Genomic DNA, 17,976 nt, shown 5'->3' with positions numbered 1-17,976 from the left:
AAAAATTATAATGTAAGGATTCAAAATTTCTTCAATAGTATAAAGCATGTGTATTTTAAACCCAAAAGCAGCACTGGTAAAGTAACGTCAAAATTGGGAACAAAAATGAATGCCTCTTATCATTACACTGATCGTTAATGAGCAAGTTCATTTACACCCTACCGAGTTCCTGAAAGGATTAAAGGTGGTTCACGTTGATCTTGTTTGGAAACCTAGTCAATTCAGTGAGGCAAGATAAAACCAACCGGGGGAAAAAAGAGACAGCACAAGGAAATTTGTGTGGATAGTGGATACAACCCAATCAGCAAAAACACACAAATGAAAGAATCTAAGAAAGAATATTAATACAAACTGTATACATAAAAACCAGTGGCCTTCCTGAACACTAGCAATCACTAGAAAACAATGAAAAAAAATCCGTTTATGAAACAAGCGATCTAACATACTTAAAAATAACCATAATATATGCCCGACTTTTCTAAAGAGAATTGCAAACCCTATGCGGGGGGGGGGGGGGGGGCAGGGTGACAGACACAATATATTCCAACCTGAGCACACTTGGTCTCGTGAAAATGTCCCAGCACCTTAGGTTCATTTGCAAACATAACCTACCTCCAATCAATCCCAACAGTATTTTTCTGAACTCAACAGACTCTGGTAAAGCAAACAGATTTCAAAGGACATTTCTTTTTAACTTTACTTTTATTGTTGACACTATTACAGATGTCCCCATTCACCTCCACCCCTTTGCCCACCTCCACCCAGCTCCCAGCCCCCTTCCCTCTGGCCATCACCAGTGTTGTCTGTGTCCATGGGTCATGCATGTATGTTCCTTGGCCAATCCCTTCACCTTCTTTTATCCAGCCCCCCCTCCCACCTCCCCTCTGACAGCTGTCAGTATGTTGTATGTATCCATGCCTGTGTTTCTATTTTGTTTCTCAGTTTATTTTGTTCATTAGAGTCCACATACCACTGAAATCATATGGCTTATTTCACTTAGCATAATGCTCTCCAGTTCCATCCCTGCTGTTGCAAAGGAAAGATTTCCTTCTTTTTTACAGCCCAGTAGTACTCCATTGTGTAAATGTACCTTAACTTTTTTATCCACTCATCCACTGATGGGCACTTGGGCTGTTTCCAGATCTTGGCTACTGTAAATAGTGCCTCAGTAACAGAGGGGTGCACATATTCTTTCAAATTAGTGTTTTGGGATTCTTAAGATATACTCCTAGAAGTGGAATCATTGGGTCAAAATGCAGTTCCATTTTTTAATTTTTGAGGAAACTCCATATTGTTTTTCACCGTGGCTGCACCAGGGTTCCCTTCTCCCCACATCCTCGCCAACACTCGGTGTCTGTTGCTTTAGTGATGACAGCCACCCTGAGAGGCATGGAGTGATCTCATTGTGGTTTGAATTTGCATCCCTTTGATGATTAGTGACCTTGAGCATCTTTTCATATGCCTATTAGCATCTGTATGTCCTCTTTGGAGAAGTGTCTATTGAGCTCCTTTGCCCATTTTTTAATTGGATTGTTTGTCTTTCTGGTGTTGAGTTGTATAAGTTCTCTATAAATTTTGGAAATTAACCCCTTATCAGATGTATCTTTGGCAAATATGTTCTCCCATACAATGGGTTCCTTTTTTATTTTGTCGATGGTTTCTTTTGCTGCACAAAGGCATCTTAGTTTGCTGTAGTCCCATTTATTTTTCCCTTTGTTTCCCTTGCCTGGGGAGATATATCAGCAAAAATATTGCTACAGGAGCTTTCTAAGATTTTACTGCCTGTGTTTTCTTCTAGGGTTTTTATGGTTTTATGACTTACATTTAAGTCATTTATCCATTTTGGGTTTGTTCTTGTGTATGGTGTATTTGGTGGCCTAGTTTTATTTTTTGTCTGTACCTGTCCAGTTTCCCCAACACCATATTTTATTGTATTCTCTTGCCTCCTTTGTTAAGTATTAATTAACCATAATGGTGCGGGCTTATTTCTGGGCTTTCTGTTCTGCTCCATTGATACATATGCATCAGAAAAACATTCTTTAAAAAGAAGGGCAAGTCTCAAGATCTAGCAGGTTCAACGTGAGAACACTTCATAAAATAGTAATTTTAAAAATAAAAATGAATGACGGGAAACTGGATAGCATCGAAGAATTTTAATTTTGAGCTCCCCCTTATACCAAAACAGATCACAGATGGATTAAAGAGCTAAATATCTCTTAAGAAATAGAAACGGTACCACAAAATTCAATATTTATTACCTTTACAAAGAAAGACCATTCTCGGCTTTGAAACAATAGAGAAACGGCCATCGTACTGACAGGTGAGAGGGGAACAACCAAACTCCTCTACGTTAAAGAAAAAACGCAGCAAAATGAAAGACTGCCAGATGGAAGAAAGTGGGCGCGCCAAGCGTGATGACAGGGGGTCGCTAGCTCTGCCACGTAATGAGTTCATTCAATTTTTGATGGGAGAAAAGAGATGAAGACCCAGCAGATACGTAGGCAGCACACTTAAGCAGGCTATTCACTTGAGGGAGATGGTAGGTTAACACCCCCCTGGGAAATGGTTAGCCTTGCTAGTAATCAGAGCGATTACAGGGGAAGCAGTTTTGAGGTGCTATTTGTTACTTATTAACCTGTTACTTATTAACCTAGCAGGAAACATCACCCCCACAGGTGCACTCATGACAAGCCCCCGTGGCGAGGGTGGGGTGAGGGTGAGGGCTGTGGGTTGGGTGCAGCCAAACTCGGTTACCCCCAGAGGCAATGCAACCAGCACGCTCTTTAAGGGAACAGTGTGCAATGAGCTGAAAATATTTATGTTCTTTGATCCTATTAGTTTGCCTCTGAAAGGGAAAGATTATCCCTTTGAAGATGTTCAATGTGGCATGATTCAATAATAAAAATTTCGAAGTAACCTATATCCCCAGTAATTGGAAAGTTATTGAGTAAATTAGGGGCATCCATACTATTTTGTTTTATGCAGCTATTAAATTTAATTATGAAAGTGTGAGGGGAACATGAAAAATGTTTTTTATGTTTTGCTAAGTGGATAAAACCCCCACCTGAATACAAAATCATGTACATATTATAATTGCAATGAAGGAAAAAGTCATGTCTATATGGACAAAGGCTGAAAGGAGATATATAAAAATGCAAATAATTTTGTTAAGGTCAGAATTTTCAATGCCCTAGTTGTTATTGTTGTTTTAATAAAAAAAAAAAAAAAATCCAAGGCTTGCAGGATCCACATCACAGTCTCTTTCCCAACCCAGTCCATTCCCTGGATGGAATCTGTCCCCTAGGTCAGCCTGGGGGCCAGTTCCCTGGGTCTGGGTCCTGCTTGGCTTCTTGGAAGCAAGACTTGTGTTGATACTCCCTGAATGTGGACAACCAGGCCAGCAGCTTCCCAGGGGACCTGGCAGCCTCTGTACTCCCAGCAGCTTCGTGGCCTTTGTGCCTGCCACCTCTGCAGGCCCAGCCCCCAGGTGGCAGGACCTGACTGTCATTCTAGACAAATTGTCACTGTGGTCCCCAAACTGAACAGCTTTAGCCTGGTGAATGGGGTCGCCAGGGCATCTCAGACAGGGGGCCAGAGCCATCGACCCCAGAGCCAGCAGAGCTGCTTCCACCGCCCAGCCTAGGGCTTCTGCCCGTAACACAGCCCCCTGCACGTTGCAGGGATGGGTACTGGGAGCTGGTGTAGGGAGCTGGGATCCCCCTGCCCACAGCTTCCCTGGGGAGTCAGGCCACCTCTGAGAGCCAAGCTACCCAGACCTGAGACCCCGCCCCAAGAGGAGCTGCACCCCCTCCCACCATTTCCAGAGCTGTGCGTGCATGTGTGTGTGTGTGTGTGTGTGTGTGTGAGTGATGTGGCTGGATTCCTTTTATTTCTTCTCTCCTTCATGCCTTGTGCATTTATGGATTGTGCCCTCTGTCCCGGTTTCTGTGGGGACTGCCCTTCAGCCTCCACCATCTACTCCACGCTTTTGGCCCCTGTCACCCTTTCTCCAAGACTGTTTATAGGGCCTGAGCGCCCATGTTATGAATAATAATAAGGATAAAGGAATAGCTGCAGCAGGTGGACAGCACTTTATAGTTCACAAAGGGCTTCCGTACATACTTTTTATCTATACCGGTAATTCCCACAGGACAGTCTCTGTTCTGAGCTCATCTTAATGCTGAAATTGACTCAATCGCTGGTTTCCACAAAAACGTTCCACCCCACCGATGATGTCATGATTTCCTGGAGATTTGCAAGAACACGAGGAAAGGTCGCACGGTATAGGATGTGGCCCTTTGCTAGGGGTTTTGTGGTTGGCGTGTTTCTTCAGCCACAGATCTCTCTTCGGGCCTGAAGGGCCAGGCCAAGCCTGGGTGTGAACATTCTCCTTGCCAGAGAGGGTCTCTTCCAGTAGGGGGCTCTCCTGCCAGCCGCTACAGTAGCAAAGTTGGTTATCCTAGAAGCAAGGGGCCCCTCATCTCATTTATACCATAATAAAACTCTTATTGATTTTAATAAAATTGAAAAATCTCTTTGTGAATGAAAACCCTGGGGCCCCACCCCATAACTGCTGACTTGCTGCATTTTCTCTGTGCTCTGGACACTATGATTCATGCCTGGGCACCGCTGCGGTGGAGGGCTCATTTCCCTGGCAGAATAAATGTGATTCATAAAAAGTCGCATATTCAGGGACCTTCTGAGGGTCATGGCTGGGAGGGAGGAAATGTTCCAGAGGGAAGGTCAGAGGCGTGGGATCAGCTTGGGGAAGGAGCAGAGAGCTGGCTATCACTCTTTCCGTGATGCCACGGTCCTCAGCCCTGACTGCTGAGCTCCATGCAGCTCATGTCTTATGATCGCCGCCTTCTCAGGGACTCAGATTGCCCCAAACTCAACTCCTCAGCCCTCTGAGTCAGACCACTACCCACAGGGGTGCTCCCACCAGCCACCAAGCGTCTAGTCATCCTTGACTCCTTCTCCTGCTCCTTGAAGGGCCTGCTGTGTTCCGTAACCCACCTCCACCACTGGGCCCATGCTGTGGCCTAGAACTAAGGGCCACTCACTGTTCGTCAGCTCCTCTCTGCTCTCAGTTCACCCTGCAGTGCCTTCTGCAAACCGTTCACCAGCGGCTGTCCCTCTCTATGCTATGCTCATGGACCCCATATATATCTCTCTTTCTGGTTCTTAAAAGTAACACATCGCATGGATTCAAGAGCTTTGTCACTTAATCCTTAGAACAATCCTACAGGGTGGGTAGTATTATCTTGTCCTCTGTCGCAGATGAGGAACAGGCCGAGAGATATGAGGGAATGTATGTGCCAAAGGTCACTCAGTGAGGAAGCAGCTGAGCCATGGTGTGAACCCTGGGCTTGCTATTAATTTCCCCTCTTGCTGGTGAGTGTGCCAAGGCCTGGCAGCACGTGTCCTCCACCCTCGCGTGGCCAGTGCCACCACAGGACTGGGACACTCAACCTTCAGCAATGTGAGTGGGACCCATGCCTTGTATGGTGACATCCCCTCCTCGGGGAAATTATTCTTGATGGCTGCAGTTTTTTCACCGCACCAACATCTGGAGGCTGTGAAGGCCCACGATGAAGGCCCTCTATGGTTGGGTTTCTCTCCATGATAAACATGATTTGTCATGGGAGGCCCAGCGAGGTTAGGTGAACTTGACAAGTGACCTGGCATGTGAACACAGTTCAGCCTGACGCCAAAGCAGGGGATCTACTGTGCCCTGCTGCCTCCCACACCCAGATTTTATAAGCCTTAGCTCAGGGCGTCTTCAAGACTGCAGACTCTGCCAGCTCTAGATATGTCATCTTGAGGGAAGTAAAAAGTTACATTCAGCAGGACGTAAGAGACAGGCTGAATGGACCAGGAGCCAGTGTTACTGTCCCAAGGCCAGAGGCCTGGGCTACAGGTGTGTCTGATCTTCAGGTGAGGCAGCCGCCTGGTAGTGAATCCCTGCTGTGGCTTGGCCCTGCTCCCAGCACCTGTCTTTGGTCTTTCTGAGGGTACGAACGGCAGAGGGGAGGTCAAGCCCATGGACAGAGAGCATCTGGGAGCAAGCTGTGAGATGGATGAGTTAGCATAGGGTCCGGTCAATTCTGAGAGAAATTCTCTTCTCGGGCGGTCACACAGGCAGGAGCCTGGTGTTCCATGAGCCCTGGATCTGCTCCCCAGGCTGGGCTGTGCTTTCCCTTCCAGATCCCTGCCAACAAGCCCTGGGTGGAGGTGGCTGGGGTGGCAAAGCCCCACACTCTGCCCCGCAGGTATTTCCAGGTGTGCTGAGAGTTTGCTGTCAGTGCGGCTTCAGGGAGGGGCCCCCTCTGTACTGTGCACCTTGCCCTGGAAGCCTCCCTGCAGCTCCCCAGTCTCCCCCCCAGCTTCTTGCCCCACAGCCGTCTCCCTGCAGCTACGCTTCCTCTGACAGCAATCCCTTCTCACATCTCCCTCTGCTCCGCACCCCTCACCCACAGTGCCACCCCTTCGTTCTCTCTCCTCGTTCTCCTGTGGTTCGGGAAGCCTCTCCTCTGCACCATCCCTCAGGCCTCTAGGGCTGCTCCTAAGTACGGAACTTCATTACCTCACAAGCCGATTGCTCTGCATCTCAGCACAGGATGGCAGTGGGTAGGTGGCTGGGACCTTCTAGGGGATGTTCAAGTCCACCAGTCACTGACCACATCCCTGGAGCTGTCATCCCATGCTGGGCGCGATGGTGTAACCACTTCCCCTTTGCTGCTCTGATGTCTGGGCTGCTGCTTTCAGAGCTGAGAGGACATTTTAGAACGTCCTGGCAGCATTTCGCAGGAAGTGCCAATCAATCCAGCAGCCTGTGGAAGGGGAATTGAAGGTCCTGGGCTTCAGACCAGGTTTGATTTTGAATTTAGGAACTCCACAGAAACCCGGGACAGTGACTGAGTCTGAACTTCAGGCTTGGGCCCAGAGTGGACTTGAAAGCTTGGCCTCTGCTTGGACATTCTCCACCTGCTTTTTAAAAAACATATATTTTATTTGTTTACTTATTTTTTTTAGAGCGAGGGGAAGGGAGGGAGAAAGGGAGAGAAACATCAATGTGTGAGAGAAATATCGATTGGCTGCCCCCCGCACACCCCCAACTGGGGACCCAGCCTGCAACATAGGCATGAGCCCTGACTGGTGATCAAACTGGTGACCTTTCAGTTTGTGGGAGGAGGCCCAACCCACTGAGCCACCGGTCAGGACTCCACCTGCTTTTTATTCATTCAGTTGCTCCTTTATTCATCTGTTTATCATTAACCTCTAATCTGTTATCACTCATTCCTTCATTCTTTATCTGTTTACTAATTCATATACTTATCCATTTTTTTCTTTTTATTTCCAGCTTTATAGAGAAAGGAATGGAAAACAGGACACACTTAAAGTGTACAATCTGGTAAGTCTTGACACATGTATGCAGCTGTGAAGCCATCACCACAATCAGGAAAATAGACACACCCACTGCCCTGAAGTTCCCTCATGCCTTTTGATGTATTCCCACCTGTAGCCAACCACTGACCTGCTTTCTTAGGCTGTAGATTAGTTAGCATTGTCTAGAGTTTTATATAATGGCATGCTACAGTACACACTCACTGTTCCCCCTGCTCTGGCTTCTTTAATTTAGCATAAAGATTCCTCCATGTTGTAGCATGTGTCAGTACTTCACTCCTTTTCATGGCTGAATGATATTTCATTGTATATCTATACCATACTTTGTTTACCTATTCACCTGTTGATGAACACTTCGGTTTTTTCCAGTCTTGGTCCACAAGTCATTATAAAGACACAGTCTTGTGTTTCTCTTGGGTAAATGAGGGCTAAAACAGCCAGATCTTCTGGTAGGAATATGTTTAACTTTTATTTTATTGAAATTTTTATTGAGATAATTATAGATTCACATGTAGTTTTTAAAAACGATACACATGTAGTTTTTAAAAACGATACAGAGACAGCCTGTGTACTTTTACCCATTTTCCCCCAATGATAACATTTTGTGAAACTATAGCATAATATCATGACCAGGATGTTGACATGGATAAGATCTATCCGGCTCATTTAGGTTTCTCCTGTTTTTACTTGTGTGAATGTGTGCCTGGGTGTGTGTTCAGCTACATACAGTCTTATCGCAATTGCAGATTCACCTGCTTACCACCACAGTCAGGAGACCTAACAGTTCCAACAGAACAACAATCCCTCATGCTTCCTTTTCACGTTACACATGCCTTCCTCCTGTTCTTGCCCCCATTCCTAATCCTAAGCAATCATGAATTTGTTTTCTATTTCTAAAATTTTGCCATTTCAAAAATGTTACATAAATGAAACCGTCCAGTATACATCCTCTTGGCATTGGCTTTTTTCATTCAGTATAAATCCATGTAGAGTCTTCTAAGATGTTGCATATCTCAATCATTCGCTCCTTTTCATTGCTGAGTAATATTCCATTTTATGAATGTACCACAGTTTGTTTACCCATTCATCTATTTAAGGACATCTGGGTTAATTCCAGTTTTAGGTTATTATGAATAAAACTGCTGTGAACAAGTACATACAGATTTTTGTGTGAATACCACTTTTATTTCTCTGGGATAAATGCTTAAGAGTGTAATTGCTAGATTGTGTGGTAATTGCACATTTAGTTTTATAAGAAACTGCTACACTATTTTCTAGAGTTGCTGTATGTTTTACATTCCCACCAGCACTGTATGAGTGATCCACTTCTCCACATCTTTGTCAGCACTTGGTATTGTCATTATTTTGATGGATATGTAGTGATATCTCATTATTGTTTTAATTTGTATTTCCCTAATGATGAATGATGTTGCACATCTGTCCATGTGCTTATATGCCATCTGTATATCCTCTTCAGCAAAATTTCTGTTTATGTTTTTGTTCATTTTCCAATATTATTGTTTGTTTATTTTTACTGTTGAGTATTGAAAGTTCTTTATATATTATAGATACAAATTCTTTGTTGAATATATAGTTTGCAAATATTTTCTTCCAGTCTGTAGCTTGTTTTTTCATCCTTTAAGTACATCCTTCCAAGAGCAAAAGTTTTCAATTTTGGTACAATCCAACTCAATTTTCCCTATTCTGAGACACTCTTTTGGTGTTAACTGAATTCTTTGCCTAGCCTTAGGTACTGAAGGTTTTCTCCCATTTTTTTCTGAAAGGTTTGTCGTTTTACATTTTAATAGAAGTAGTGATGTATTTTGAGTTAATTTTTGTATAATGTATAAAGTTTAGACTGAGGTGCAAATCTTATTTTATTTTACTTATTTATTTTTAAAAAGAGGGGATGGGAGGGAGAAAAAGAGGGAGAGAAACATCCATCAGTTGCTTCTTCTATAGGCCCCACTGGGGACCAAACCTCCAAACCCAGGCATGCGCCATGACCTAGCGGGATCAAACCTGCAAGGATGCCCAATCGACTGAGCCGCACTGGTCAGGGCAATTGAGGTGCAAATTTGTGTCAGTGAATGACCTTTCTCCACTGAATTGCCTTTGTACCTTTGTAAAAAACAAACAAACAAAAAAACAGTTGAGCATATTTGGTGAGTCTATTTTCGGGTCCACAATTCTGTTCCGTTGATCTATGTGTCTCTTCCCACATTGTCTTAATTACTATGGCAATGATATTGAATAAAGTGATCCCTCCCACTCTATTTTTCATCATCAAGATTGCCCTAATTATTCTGTGGTCTGTGACTGTCCATACAAATTTTAGAATAAGCTTGTCTATGTCCTGAGAAACCTTGCTAGTATTTTGACAGAAATTACATTAAACCTGTAGATCAATTTGGGGATCTTTTAACTATGTCAAATCTTCTAACTCATAAACACAACATGTCTCCCAATTTTTTTATGTCTTCTTTGATGTCTTTCATCAGAATTTTTTAATTTTCAACATACTGATCCTGCACGCATTGTGTTAAATATATACTTAAGTATTTAATCATCTTTGAAGCAGTTGTAAATAGTATTGTGTTTTTAATTTGTTTCTGTATAGTCATTGTTAGTATATAAAAAGAGTTGGTTTGCGTGAGTTGATCTTGTATCCTGAGAACTTGCTGAACTCATTAGTTCTAGGAGTATATTTTTGTTGTTGATGTTTGAGATTTTATACATAACTAATCATATCATCTGTGAATAAGATCAGTTTATTTCTTCCTTTCCAATTTGTATGCCTTTTATATATTTTTCTTGCCATTTGCAGTAGCTAGAAGTTCTAGTGCTATGTCAAATAAAAGTGGTGAGAACAGACATTTTTGAGAAAGTATAATGACTTTAACCATTAAGTATAATGTTAGCTGCAGGGTTTTTTGTAGCTGCTTTTATCAATGGGGTATTTTCTTTCTATTCCTAACTTCCCAGTTTCTTAAAAACTCACGAATGGGTGTTGGATTTTGTCAAATGCTTTTTCTACATTAATTAAGATGATAATATAATTTTTCTTTAGTTTGTTGATATGGTGATTACAATCGATTGATTTGTTGAATGTTAACGTTGCTTACCCACTTGCTCATCATGTATCATATATTTTATACTTTATTAAATTCACCTTGATAATATTTTGTTGAGAAATTTTGCATCTTAATTCACGGGAGATGTTAGTATCAGGGTAATATTGATCTTATAAAATGAGCTGGCAAGTGCTTTTTCCTCTTCTGTTTTCTGAAAGAGATAGTGTAAAATTTGGGTTAATTGTTTTTAGCTTTACTGAGGTATAATTGACAAAAATTGTATATATTTACCATATACAATGTGGTGTTTTGATAGAGATATACACTGTACCATGATTACCATAATCCAGCTAATTAACATATGCATCACCTGGCATAGTTATTTTTATGCATGTGGTGAGAACACTTAAGATCTATTAGCAAATTTCAAGTATACAATACGGTATTGTTAGCTATCGTCACCATGTCGCCCATGAATGTCCAGAACTCCATCCTGCAAAACTGAACCCTTGTAGCCTATGACCAGTATCCCCCACTTACCCAAGTCCCCGTCCCTGACAGCCTCCGTTCCACATTCTACTCTTGGTACAAGTTTGACATTTTTTTTAGATTTACCATATAAGTGAGATCATGCAGTATTTGTCTTTCTGCGTCTGACTGTTTCACTCAGCACAGTGTCCCCCAGGCTCGTCCATGTGGTCTCAAGTGGCAAATCTCCTGCGTTCTTACGGCTGAGTAATATTCCATTGCATCTGCATGTTGTCCATACCCATTCACCTGCTGGAGGGCACTTAGATTGGTTGCATCTCTTGCCCGTTGTGAATAATGCTGCAAGGAACGTGGAAGTTCAGATATCCTGTTCCGTTGTGTGTACTCATATGCCCGGGAGTAGGACTGTTGGGTCATACAGTTGTTCTATGTTTAGTTTTTGAAGAACCTCCAAACTGTTTCCATAATGGCTGTATCAGTTTATATTCCCCCCAACAGCGCACAAGGGTTCCCCTGCATATCCTTGCCAACACTTGTTATTTTTCTTTTTGTCTTTTTGATGACGGCTATGCTGAAGGCGTGAGATGATATCTCATTGCCATATTGATTTGCATTTCTCTGATGATTAGTGATGGTGAGCACTTTTCCATATGCCCATTGGCCATTTGTATGCCTTCTTCTGAGAGGTGTTAGTTATTTTTTAAATGTTTGATAGGATTCTTCTGTAAAACCACCCAGGCTTGGGGGTTTCTTCCATGGGAGGTTTTAATTATGAATTCAATTTATTTAATGGTTCTGAGGCTATTCAGATATCTTCAAATTTGGTTAAGTTTCAGTGGGTTAGAATTTTCTAGAAATTGGTCTATTTCTTCTTTTCTTTGCTGTATTATGAGTGTAAAATTATTTGTAGTATTCCCTCATTACCCTTTTAATGGCTCCAGGCTCTATGGAGATATCCCTAGTTCATTGCTGATACTGGTGAATTGTGTGTCTCTCTTTTTTATTTTTGTCAGTTTTGCTAGAAGTTTGTAAGCTTTATTGATTTTTTTTTCAAAGAAACAGATTTTTGTTTCATTGATTTTTCTTGATCATTTTCCTATTTTCAACTTCATTAATCTCTGCTCTGATTTTTATAATCTTCTTTCTCCTTGCTTTGGGTTTATTTTACTCCCCCCCCACCCCCCAGTTTCTTGAAGTAGAACTTAGATGATTGATTTGAGACTTTTTCATTTCTATATAAGTATTTAGTTCTGTAAAATTTCCTCTCAGCGCCGCTTTAAAATGCTCATTTTCTTGGTTCTTGGTATGATAAGTGCTTTCGGTGGTATACTCGATATTTTACCTTTTATGTTAGGAGACATTGGCTAGCATTTAATTGCTTTGTTTGCTTATGTGGGCTCTGGTTCTAATGACGGCTCAAGGTTAAGAGCTTTTGTGGTATGGTTCTGGCTTGTGTGGTTTGCCTGGTGTCACCGTTGCTCCTGCTGGTTTCGGAAGGTGCTGCCTGAGAGGGCACCGCCCTGGGCCCGGCTGCTCAGGGGTCTCACGGGGAGGGAGCTTCGGGCCTGCTGGGAAAAAGAACTTCCTGGGCTGGGCTGCTGGCTGTGTGGGGTCCCCTTGCCAGCACGTGTGTGATGGGGGCTCCTTTGCCAATGCCACTGGCTTCCCTTGCATCTCTTGGCAGGAGCGCAGAGTCCAAGGCCTGCCCCAGACTAGAAACTCTCCAAACGTTTGTCAAAAACCGAGAAGGAATGCTGGCGCCCATTGTTCACGCTCCCCTTCCTTCCTCCCCTTACTCATTAGCTAACTCATCCTGCTTACCTCCACCGTGAGGCGTGGTGCATTTTCTCTGTCTGTGTAGCCACCTTGTGACAATGGAATTGGCACGCATTTCAGCTCAGCCCAGAGCCGCTGGGCCACTGCCTGCCGCTTAAGCACCAACTGCCAGGACCTCTCACGGCTGCTTCCTCCCTCCCTGATCCGTGCCCACAACTATGCACTCAGTTTCCTTGGCCGATTATACCATGTGAGGGGAGACACATCCCAAAGCTTCATTGCTCCGTTCCAATCTCTCCCTGAAGACGCAATCATCTTTTCCCTGCCACGCCTTCTCCCTCACCCTCTCCCTCTCTGTCTCTCCAGCATCCCTGAGACATGGATCCAACACTTGCTTGGTTCTTGGCAAAGAGCAACGAGTCTTCTTTTCTTTGCTGCAACTCAGAAGAGGGAGCAGCCCTGGCCTTGCCTGACTGCTGGTGCCAAGGAAGCAGCAGAGCTGCTAGAGGCCAAGAGTGAGCTGTTCTCTCAACAGAGTTTCACTGAGCACAGGCCTGGTGCTACACATTGTGCTGAGCCAGACAGACCCAGTCCCTGCCTTCACAGTGCCAGTGGTCTTATGGAGGAGGTGGAAAGACATCAAATAATCAAATACATAAATAGAATCTGCACAAAGTGGGATGGGTGTTATGAGAAAAATGTGCACGCTTCTATGAGAAAGTATAACATGGGGGCCTGAACTGATCTATGGGGTCATGGAAGTGACAGTTAAACTAGAGAGAGAGGGAGCACAGGATTAAATTGGAGAAGAGAGGTTGGGTGTGGAAAGGAGAGAGCATGACAGGTAGAGAGAACACATGTGCAAAGGACCTGTGGTTGGAGAAACAAAAGGACTGCATGGCTGGTGCACAGAGAGTGAGACTGAACCAGACTGGTAGGCAGGGCCAGATCATGCAAGGTCTTGTTGGCCACAGGAAGGATTTTATTCTTTATCCTAATGGTTTTCAGAAAAAGGGAGGTGACATGATCTCATTTGTGTCTTGAAGAAGTCAGTCTGACTGCTGTGTGGAGAAAGGACTAGAGCAGGTAAGAGTGGAGCTGGAAAGGTGAGCTAGCCGGCTGAGGCTGAAGCCCTGGCCAGAGATGAAGGTGGCCTAGGGTAGGGCCGGGAGGGTGGGAAGAGAGCAGGGGGCAGAGAGAGTAGGAGATGCAACCGATGAGACCCCTGCATGCTCTTGGTGGGATGTGGATATGGAGGGTGAAGGACAGGGCGGTGCAAAGAGGGAGGCTCCGGCTCGTAAGCCACCCCCAAGTGAGAAAGGAAGTCAGGTTTAGGAAGGAAGACCCTGAATGCAGTTTCGGATTTTTGTGACATCAAGTACACAGGTGGATACACAAGTCTGGAGCCCAGAGAGAAGACTGGAGATGAGCCCAAGGGTGGTGACTGAAGTCATGGCATGAGGACAATCACTTGGGGAAAGAGTGGGGAATCAGTAGAGAAAAGTGATAGACAGATGTGGGAGGCAAGGAATGAGTGCAACCTGCAGAAACATTAAAACATCAAAAGGAAATACAGGAAAAAATTAAAAATATAGTCCTGGGGAAGGAACGCCTTCTGGTGCGAGTGTAAAACCCAGAAGCCATAAGTAAAAAGATAGATCTGAATTCTTTAAAATATGTAACATCTCTGAACAAGGAAGACAAACAAGGTTAAAAGATAAGCAATGACTGAAATGAAATATTTGCAATACATTCAAAGGACAAAAACTAAGATCCCTAAATTCCATAAGGAAAAGGACAACCTAATAGAAAACTGCACACTGAAAAGACCAGGGAGGAAAGTGTGCCCATGTTCCCGAGAACCAGCGGTGAGAGCTATTTGCCCACCAGTGTGGCAAAGATTAAATGGAAGTATTACTCGCACTCGGGGGAAAGAGACGCTTCTATCTTATTGGCAAAGTAGGTTTGGAGGGCAACTTGGCAGAACCTGTCAAAGCTGTAACCAGGAACATCTTATTTACAATCTCTATTAAAAGAAAACTCATATTTATGCCTCAAGGTACATTTATTTATAAAGAAGCTTATTGTGGTATTTTTTATGAAGGTTAAAGAACCTGGAAGTCACATGTCTCCATAAACACATTAATGCAATGTGAACCTATTTATACAACAAAGGTACGTGTGCCTCTGAATACAGAATGGTGGACACTGTTTGGCCGCAGTTTCCTGGAGGGAAGGAGTAGGAATGTGAGGGTCAAGGTTAAAGGGAGTTAAAGGGAGATTTTACATATTCCTCTAGAAACTTCCGCATTGCTTGAATTATGCACAACAAGACTGTGTTCTTGTATCAGCTGTGTAATTAAAAACAAAACAAAATATATGAATCCTGAACTGGCTTCCACAGAAAGAGGGCCAGAGGGACAGACCCAGAGCTGGTAGTCTCAGCTGCCTCTGCTCAGTTCCCTGCTGGCTAGGGAGTGGGCATTCTGGTGTGTTGGGCTGCATGTCCTTCTTGGCCCAGGTGGCCGGTCACAGGTTGCTCCATCACAGGCAGGGGTGGAAGCTGGCAGCCTGCTGGAAAGAGCTGCCGCAGGAGGGGCCCCGGTCCCTTGGTAAGTGCTCTGACCTCCTGTTTAAACACACATCGACTCCCCACTCATTCACATAACCTGGCAGAATATTTTCGAATAAATCATGAGCATGGCAGTTACATTCTCTAAACCACACTGGAAAAAAGATTATGGTATTTACTGTGGGGACAGGAAGATTGATTCCCGCCCAGAAAATCTGCCAGGTTCTTGATTTAGGGAGTCAGCGATCAGCACAGGTTAGCTCTGATTTATATCAGCTCGCCTTTCCCGCAGGTTCCTCCTCTGCTCCAGGGCGCTCTTGGGTGGGACAGCCCTAGAGCAACTACTGTCCTGCTAGCCCCTCGCAGGATATGCCATAGATCTATGGAAACAGGCGGAGCACCCGGCCCTGCAGCTGCCTCCGCTGTGCGGTTCATTCTGATCCCTACTTGGTGGCCCCCGTCACCTGCTGGATAAAGCTCAGCTCCTCAGCCTGGAGTTGCAGGACCTCCTCCATGGACCTCTGCAGCCCCCTCTCTCCTCCCCTCTGCCCACACTGCCCATTCTGCTTGTGGTTCCTTCACTGTGTCCCTCCCATGTGGTTGACCCTGTCCTATTTTGAGGGACGCGCATGGAAATTGGGCAGCATCCCTGCCCTTGGGTAGCTCAGAGTCTGGCACAGGACATGGACTCATAATCGTTTCCAAATGATGAGGACAAATTCTGTGATGGGGTGGGCTGAGAGGGCAGAGGGGAGTCCACCTCCACACCTCTCCTCCTCTGCCCTCTGTGTGTCCCCAGTGTCCCTGAGTCAGGCTGTCACAACCCTTAGCTCACCTTCCTGCCCTTGTCACCTTACTCATCGTTCGTGTTGCTGTGTCCACATTTCCTGGGACACACTTGGGCTCGTTCAATGCTCACTGACCTGAACTGAAGGCTCAGCTGTCCTTGTCCCAGACGTAGCCCAGTCTGGGGAATGAGCACCTGCCAACTAGGAGCCACTCTTTGTAGAGATCGCTGAAGGGTCAGTGGGCAGGGTGACCGAGGCCACTCAGCATACAGGGCAGTGAAGTTTGGAACAAGTCATGGACTCAGACGCTCCTCTCCATACTCAGGAGCCAGCCTTCCACTGCCTGGGTACCTTGCAACAGGCTCCAGCCCCCCTGTTTGCGTCGAAGGGTTGCAACTCCAAAGCCCGCTTTCCTTAATCAGACTGGTGGTTCGGTTTGGCTCCAGGCTGTTAAGCACCCCTCCTCCTGGGGTCCCTTCAGCTCTGTCCCCCACTCTCTGTTGTCTGTTTTCCACCCATCGGCGTCTGTGGTAGATATTGCCTGGGTCTACCCTAACATCGGCCAGTAGACAGGCACCATGGTTTACTGAAAAGGGGGTACAATACAGCCCCAAGGTCCAGCTGCACCACATGTTGGCCAGGTGAGCTTGGGCAGATCAATTTATGTCTCTGAGTCTCGATTTGAGGTATACAGGCCCATTCTATCTGACTGCCGAGAAGTAACCGCTGGAAAGGTACCTCATCTGTCCCTGATGACAACATGAAGTCACAGCTTGATAAGGTACCAGTTACCACTGATACAGACCCTTTCCAACTAGACTCCTGCCATCTGGGAAACCCTACAAGGCTAGTTTATGTTCATGTGTCTTAAGTGCCAGGCCCAGCTGTCCCTCCACTGTCCTGCCCATGGTGACTCACCGGGGCTGTGGCGTCACTGTTTTCTACTCGTGGCCCCAGCCCCTCGTCATCCCAGACCCAAACCCGAGCACAGGGCTGGCCGTTCTCTTAACTCTCTATAGCTCAGCTGAGAAGAAACTGCCATTTTAGATACACTTTCCTGAAGGTTCTGGGTTCATAGAAAGGAAGAATATTACCAAGAGGAACTTATTACTGCCCTAGATGGCGCGTGCTCAGACGCCGCCCTGAGGGCACTACAGAGCAAGGGCAACTTCACTTCCTGCTGCTTCAGGTAAGGAAGGCCAGTGCAGCTCGAAGCTTGTTGGAGGCTGGAGTCCCCTCACCCGCATCTGACATCTCCGCCCCTTTTTCCACTTCCCACCTGGGACCACTCATTTCCCAGCATGACGGACAGTGGGAGCAGTAGTTCAGGCTCGGTAATCCCAAATAACTCCATTCCAAGGGCACTGAGTGCCCTCCAGTTCCCGCTCCCAGTCTTTCCTCCTGCAAGAGGTGAGGCAGGGACATCAGCGTGCCCTCTCCGAGGTCAGGGGCCTCTCTGCGAGTTAGTGCCTGCAAGGGACCCACGTGTCCCCAGGAAGCAGCTCTAGTTTGCAGTTCATACAGTTCCCACAGAAGCAAGAAATAATTCTTACAGTTCCCACTCCGACCCCTACTGCCCCTTCCCCTAACCTGGAGGGGGCATGAAAGTCTGCTGCTAAACAGAAGCCTGAGGTAATTCTTGGTTTAAATTTTTTGTTTTCAGGTTAATGGTGATTTTATGGTTTTCTCTACAAACAACCAGTGAGCATTTGTGTAACTAAAGAGCACATCATGGTGATTTTCCTAAAATAAAGAGTTTACTCTCTAAGATAAATGCCAGATTCTTGAGAACAAACATAAAGGCTCTTTTTTTTTTTTAACACCAGGGATCCCACTCACCAGCTAAACATGCTAAGTATGTTTTTTAATC

The sequence above is a fragment of the Furipterus horrens genome, unplaced genomic scaffold (genome assembly GCF_987537825.1).
Source record: "Furipterus horrens unplaced genomic scaffold, mFurHor1.1.pri manual_scaffold_6, whole genome shotgun sequence".
In the NCBI taxonomy this organism is placed as follows: domain Eukaryota; kingdom Metazoa; phylum Chordata; class Mammalia; order Chiroptera; family Furipteridae; genus Furipterus; species Furipterus horrens.
The sequence above is the reverse complement of the archived record's forward strand: the minus strand, read 5'-3'. Positions refer to the sequence as shown.